Source organism: Sapajus apella, unplaced genomic scaffold (genome assembly GCF_009761245.1).
Source record: "Sapajus apella isolate SASKATOON/1434 unplaced genomic scaffold, GSC_monkey_1.0 scaffold182, whole genome shotgun sequence".
NCBI classification, from domain to species: Eukaryota; Metazoa; Chordata; class Mammalia; order Primates; family Cebidae; genus Sapajus; species Sapajus apella.
This window is the reverse complement of record NW_022437122.1, coordinates 1,288,063-1,295,016: the sequence shown is the minus strand read 5'-3', so window position 1 is coordinate 1,295,016 and position 6,954 is coordinate 1,288,063. Positions and strand designations below refer to the sequence as shown.

The window sequence follows — 6,954 nt, the reverse complement described above, 5'->3', positions numbered from 1 at the left end:
CGGCGTCCTCCTCAGCACAGTCATCACGGCGTCCTCCTCAGCACAGTCATCACGGCGTCCTCCTCAGCACAGTCATCACGGCATTCCTGCATCTCGGCGTCCTCCTCAGCACAGTCATCACGGCGTTCCTGCATCTCGGTGTCGCGGGCCGCACCGTGTGAGCTGTCAGCCGTCTGCGCGCGGTTTCGGGGATCAGCAAAGAGGTTTTGAATCAAGATGGTCTGGCTAAACGTCGGTTTATTGTGCAACCGAGAGCACCTGTCTCCGTGACGACATGCTCCAATTTTGAAACAAAGTAACAGTTGACTTTGTCTTTCAGGTGCCGAAGATGGAGGCCAGATACTCCGCCATTTCCCACCCGCCGCCTCAGACACTGCTGCTGTCGCTGCCAACCCTGCGGACGCCCCCGCGGGACGTGTCTTCCTGTTTTCCACTGAAGAGGAGCGGGAAAATGACAGCCCCAGAGATCGATCGGGCTGTGACCTACGGGAGTTGGGATGAGAGATGGAATGCGAGGGAAGAACACATTCACTGAGTCAGCAACACGCATGGTGCTGGGTGTACTGGAGATGCCAAGCACAATGGGCCAGTGGCACAAGCAGAGAAAGTGATGCTTCTAGAATACACCACGTGACCACCATCTAGCTGCATATGGACTGTGTCACTTTCCCCCTCTCATAACAAATAGTCATCTCACCAGCAATGAAAGAAAGTGAGCACCCTCATTCCGCTGGATGTGTAGACTAGCACAGTCCTTTGAGTACGCAACTAAGCACTGCACCAAAAGATCTGTGGGCTTTAATGTGACAATTCTAGTACTAGGAATCACTTATAAAGAGTCAGAAATGCAAAGACTTAACAGGGGTGTTCTCAGCAGCACTTTTTTGACAGGTAAAACTGATTTAAGAAACCTAAAGGCATGGCAATAGGACTTGTGAGACACATTCAACTATACCAGTTGAATATAGGGTGGCTCTTAAAGCTGAGGTTTTTCAAAGACTGTCTGGCATTCTTCCTACAAACGTATTTGAGAGCCTCCTGCATGGCACTGGGAAAAGCTCACCATATAATGCTAAGTCAGAAAGAATGCAAAGTCTCTATACAGCAAATACACACACACACACACATACACACACACACACAAATACACATAGACATGGAGCTTATATACAGGTCTTCATTCAAGATAGGTAGAAACTACAGTTTTCCAGCCATTAGTAGCTAGGTGGATAGAAATTAGGTGGGTAACTCTCCTAACAAACTTCCCCAGGCTTTATCAGGGCTGTCTTTGTGGACTGAAGGTAGTATGCCACCCATGCCTGGCCCATCACTCCAGTGAGCCTCAGTTTCTTTATCTGTCATAGGAGGAGGTTGGATTATATTATTATTACTAAGGCTTCTAAAAATATGCAAGGTGGGCCCTATCTTAGTCACCTTTCACCATTATCAGACCTTCCTGTTGTGGCCCTGTTTAGAAAGGCCTAGTGGGGGTTAACAAAAGACCATGAGATCAGCAGAGGAAAAAGGGAGAGCTTTACTTTCCATAAAAAAAATTCACAGACCTGGGAGGCACAGCCTTCAGTACAAATGAAAGTGTCCTCTTCAAAGAACAAAGGGAGGGTCTGGCTTAAATAAGAACATTTCTAGCCCATAGTCTTAGTGTATTTATGCTAATGAAGGATTAAAACTACTTCAATTCTGATTGGTCAAATAATCCAGCCCTGATTGGGAGGGTTTCAAGCCCCAAACCAAAAGTCTTTGTCAGCTGTTCATTTTGTGGGGTGGGGGTGGGATGGGGGACAGAATGGGGTAGGTTTTGAGGAGTAGCTTTCTGGCTGCAGTTTATCCTGGCTGTGGTTACTAAAACTTTTCTGGTTCAGAGCTGTAAAGCAGGATGTTTGTCAAGAGCTGCTTGTTGAGAAACCAAGGTGTACTCTTTCTCACCCTGCTATGGCCACAGGGTTCTGCTTTTAAATGTACAGCTCTGGCTGGGTGCAGTGGCTTATGCCTGTGATGTCAGCACTTTGGAAGGCCGAGGTGGAGTTCTGACTTGAGGTCAGGAGTTTGAGATCAGCCTGGCCAACGTGGTGAAACCTCATCTCTACTGAAAATACAAAAAATTAGCTGGGTGTGGTGGTGTGCACCTGTAATCCCACCTACTTGGGAGGCTGAGGCGAGAGAATTGCTTGAACCCAGGAGATGGAGGATGGAGGTTGCAGTGAACTGAGATTGCACCACTGCATTTCAGCCTGGGTGACAGTGAGATCCTGTCTCAAAAAGAAGGAAAGAAAAGAAAAAAAAGAAAAGAAAATTGGAGCTCCTCTAATAGGCACAGAGAGTCCATCTTGTCTGGATATCTTGGTATCTTATTTTACAATTTTATGGCACAGGATGCAAAGCCGATAAGCATTTGAATGGGAAACCTCAAGGAAGGCATTCTTTTCTTCCTGTCACTAGCAACCTCCAAAAGGGCAACTGAGATGGGGAGACTTGCAGAATGGGTGTCTTGTTTGTTTAGGGGTGCATGGCAACATGGCAGATTCTGAAAAAGATGATGACAGCTCCCAGGGACCTGTGAGCAGATGTCCCTGAGACAGGCTGTCAGCCAGGACACCCTCCCCAGGCTGTGTCCCCAGGGAACCAGCAGCTGCCTTAGGTTCTGCATCCCTCTGGTTTTCTGGTCTTGAGTGGGATTCGGTCCAGTCCCTGCTTTGGGACACTAAGGCAGTCACTCCCCAGCCACTTGGAGGGGAGGCCAAGGCCCTGCTCCCTCCCACTCACAGTGATAGGCACTGGGAAATTTCTGGGGACAATAAGTTGCAAAACGTCATTGGGATTGAAGGAGCTGTTTGAAGCCTTTTAGGCCTCACCAGAGCTCTAAACCGAGGGCATTTAATTGGCCTTATAATTTCCGATGGATTCTGGAGTTCAACACTTTGGAACATGCTGCCCCTGCAGGGCTGGCTGGCAGCCTTGGGATGGTGTGTGGGCCAGAGCTGGTGCAGATGCCTGGACTCCGGCCACGACCCCGGCCCGCCTGGATATCCGGAAAGGCCTGCTCTCCCCACATCCTAGCAGAGGGCAAGGGTCCCACCAGCTTTATCTCTTTCCACCCGGCTCCTTGGATGCGTGGGTTCTCCATATGTGGGGGCTATGGCAGGAGTGAGTGCCTTTCCAGCCAGTCCCTGCCACTTCTCAAACCTGACAGCCTCTCGGGGGACAAGAGGGAGACAGGATTTAAAGAGGAGATTCGAGTTTCTTCTTCAATGGGGGGCATGGGGGGTGTTAAAAAATTCCTGCTTCAAATACATATTATGGACATTAAATACCTCATAAACTTTTCTTTAGAATATCAGTATTTAGTTTGGACAATATTATTTCATCTGAATTTATGTAGAAAAATACAACTCAGCCATCTGCTTATAAACATTTAAAAGGTGCCAAATTAGAAAACAGGGCATTAGCAATTAAAATTTTTATTTTATTTATTTAGTTTTTTTGTTTGTTTGTTTGTTTGTTTGAGCCTCACTTTGTTGCCCAGGCTGGAGTGCAGTGGCACAATCTTGGCTCATTGCAACTCTGCCATCCGGGTTCAAGTGATTCCCCTGTCTCAGCCTCCCGAGTAGCTGGGATTACGGGTGTGTGCCACCACGCCCAGCTAATTTTTGTATTTTTAGTGGAGACAGGGTTTCACCATGTTGGCCAGGCTGGTCTTGAACTCCTGACCTTAACTGACCTGACTGCCGTGGCCTCTCAAAGTACTGGGATGAGCCACCGCACCAGCCAAAAATTTTAAATTGACTCACATTTTATTTTACTTGCTATTGAGTTAACATATTTAGCATTTACCCTTAGGGTTGGTAAAAACATGTTATCAAGGTATTATGCAGGAGTTTACATATTATTTATTTATTTGTTTAAGACGGAGTCTTGCTCTGTCACCCAGGCTGGAGTTCACTGGCATGATCTTGGCTTACTACAACCTCTGCCGCCTGGGCTCAAGCGATTCTCCTGCCTCAGCCTCCCTAGTAACTGGGATTACAGGTGCATGCCACCATGCCCGGCAAATTTTCTGTATTTTTAGTAGAGACTGGATTTCTTCAGGTTGTTGGCATATTACTTAAGTGATGCTAGTATTCTGAACTTTCAGAAGTTTACCTACTTCTCAATCCTGTGTCTTAGGTAGATGTTTATAACATGATTCATTTTCAACAACCTACTGTCCCTGGATAATAATCTTATATTACTATTTTCCCCCAACATTCAATAGAAAACTTTGGTTCCCTTACCAGTCTCCAAATCTAAATTGAATGGTTTCACTTAAAAGTTACTCATTTGAGGCTGGGCGCAGTGGCTCATGCCTATAATTCTGGCACTTTAGGAGGCCAAGGCAGGTGGATCACTTGAGGTCAGGAGTTTGAGACCAGCCTGGCCAACATGGTGAAACCCCATCTCTACTAAAAATACAAAAATTAGCTGGGCGTGGTGGCATATGCCTATAATCCCAACTACTTAGGAGGCTGAGGCACGAGAATCACTTGAACCCAGGAGGCAGAGGTTGCGGTGAGCCAAGATTGCACCACTGCACTTCCAGCCTGGGTGACAGAGCAAGACTATGTCTAAATATATACATATATATATATGTATATATTTGAGAACACTTAATAGTAAGTACAATTATTAATTTAGTTACTTTAAGTTGCACTGATGCTATCATTACATCACAGTGCACCTAACACATAAAACAAATGAGATGAAGTCAGTTATATTTTTTACATTAATTTACGGTTCTACACAAATACATTAATCCCTTGGTGAATTTGTTTTAGACCAATTGACAATTATCTGTAAACGTAGCTTAATGTAAACATTAGTACTTTATCTTATTTTGTTCCTGTACTTTAAGTAAGGTTTTAAGTTAAAATGTCATTATTTCCTTATCTGAAGAATTAAAGGAAACAGCTTGGTTGGTTTGGGAAGAACTCTTTGTGATGGAGGCTCACTAAATTTGGCCCTGGCAAAGTTCTGATTAGCTTGAGATTTAAAAAGCAAGCTCGGACCTGAAAAGTCAGAGTTCCAATTTTGATTATTTGGAAAATTTTTGTTCTTTCCCCATCTCCCGTGGCCTGCCCTGCAGCTATTGATGAGTTATAATCCTGTCTTTTTTCTTATGAAGAATCTTCACGGGGAGATTCTGACCCTGGGACTAATTTTTGTTTTTGTTTTTGTTTTTTTGAGATGGAGTCTCACTCTGTTGCTCAGGCTGGAGCTCAGTGGAGTGATCTTGGCTCACCGTAACCTCTGCTAATTTTTGTATTTTCAGTAGAGACAAGGTTTCACCATGTTGGCCAGGCTGGTCTCAAGCTCCTGACCTCTGGTGATCCACCCGCCTTGGCCTCCCAAAATGCTGGGACTATAGGCATGAGCCACCGTGCCCAGCCTGGTCTATGAAGCTGTTGTTGGTCCTGCTAGCATTTCTAGATTGAGGAGCTGGAATGTTATACCTCTCTCCACCACCTGTCTTCAGTTTCTTTGTCACCTGTCCTCTTCCTTAGTGTCAAGACCAGGACAATAGGTGTTGCTTTCTGACAGTTCATTTCCTTTTGTCTCAGTACAGAAGTTTTCATGGGCTGATCTGCTGAGTTCAGCCTGGGAACTGAGGCCAACATCGGAGTCTCCTCATCACACAAGTTTGGAAGAAGTCTTAGTGACTTGAAGCTCAGAACCGTGGACGGCAGAGGCTCCCTTTGGACATGGAATTCTCCATCCCTTTCCAGGGAGGGAACAAAGCCCACAAGCACTGGTGAGTGAACTGCTGACCACCCCCAAATGTTCAACCCTGAGATTTAAAAAATATCCTTTTTTCTCTTATTTTTACAAAAATAACATGGCGGCCGGGTATGGTGGCTCACGCCTGTAATCCCAGCACTTTGGGAGGCTGATGCGGTGGATCGCCTGAGGTCAGGAATTTGAGACCAGCCTAGCCAACACGGTGAAACACTGTCTGTACTAAAAATACAAAAGTTAGCCAGCCGTAGTGGCAGACGCCTCTAACCCCAGCTACTCAGGAGGCTGAGGCAGCAGAATTGCTTGAGCCCAGGAGGCAGAGATTGCAGTGACCCAAGATTGCACCACTACATTCAAGCCTGGGCAACGAGTGAAACTTCATCTCAAAACAAATAAACAAACAAAAATAACATGGTATAAAACTTATGCCTAGCATCTAGCCACCTAGGGATATCACTTTCCTGTCTTTGTCTATCCATATTATATCTCCCTGTTTTCTTTTTAAGCCAAAACCTGTTTTTTTTTCCCTTAGGCTAGAGTGCAGCGAGTGGCATAATCTCGGCTCACTGCAACCTCCACCTCCTAGGTTCAAGCAGTTGTCCTGCCTCAGACTCCCGAATAACTGTTTTTACAGGTGTCCACCACTGCGCCCGTCTAAGTTTTTTATTTTTAGTAGAGATGGGGTTTCACCATGTTGGCCAGGCTGGTCTTGAACTACTGATCATGTGATGCACCCTCCTTGGCCTCCCAAAGTGCTGGGATTACAGGCGTAAGCCACTGCACCCATTCCCAAAACCTATTTTGTAAACTGCTTTCCCCCACTCAATATATAGTGAGCATTTTTTTTTTTTTTTGAGCTGGAGCCTCACTCTGTTGCCCAGGATAGAGTGCAGTGGCATGATCTCAGCTCACTGCAACCTCTGCCTCCAGGGATCAAGCAATTCTCCCACCTCAGCTTTCCCAAGTAGCTGGGACTACAGGCACACACCTCCATGCCCAGCTAATATTTGTATCTTTGGTACAAACAGGGTTTCACCATGTTGTCCCAGCTGGTGTCGAACTCCTGACTTTTAGTGATCTGCCTGCCTCGGCCTCCCAAAGTGCTAGGATCATAAGCGTGAGCCATCCTGCCTGGCCTATAGTGAGCATTTTCTGTCGATCATAAAT

At 45.9% G+C, this 6,954-nt stretch overlaps 1 long non-coding RNA gene across 1 annotated transcript; it reads left to right on the top strand.

The window, feature by feature from the left end:
* Window positions 1-4,000: 4,000 nt before the first annotated feature.
* Window positions 4,001-5,781, top strand: LOC116543158. The gene is made up of 2 exons (XR_004265495.1): window positions 4,001-4,044; window positions 5,618-5,781. It is a non-coding gene; the product is annotated as an uncharacterized LOC116543158 (long non-coding RNA).
* The last annotated feature ends 1,173 nt before the right edge of the window (window positions 5,782-6,954 follow it).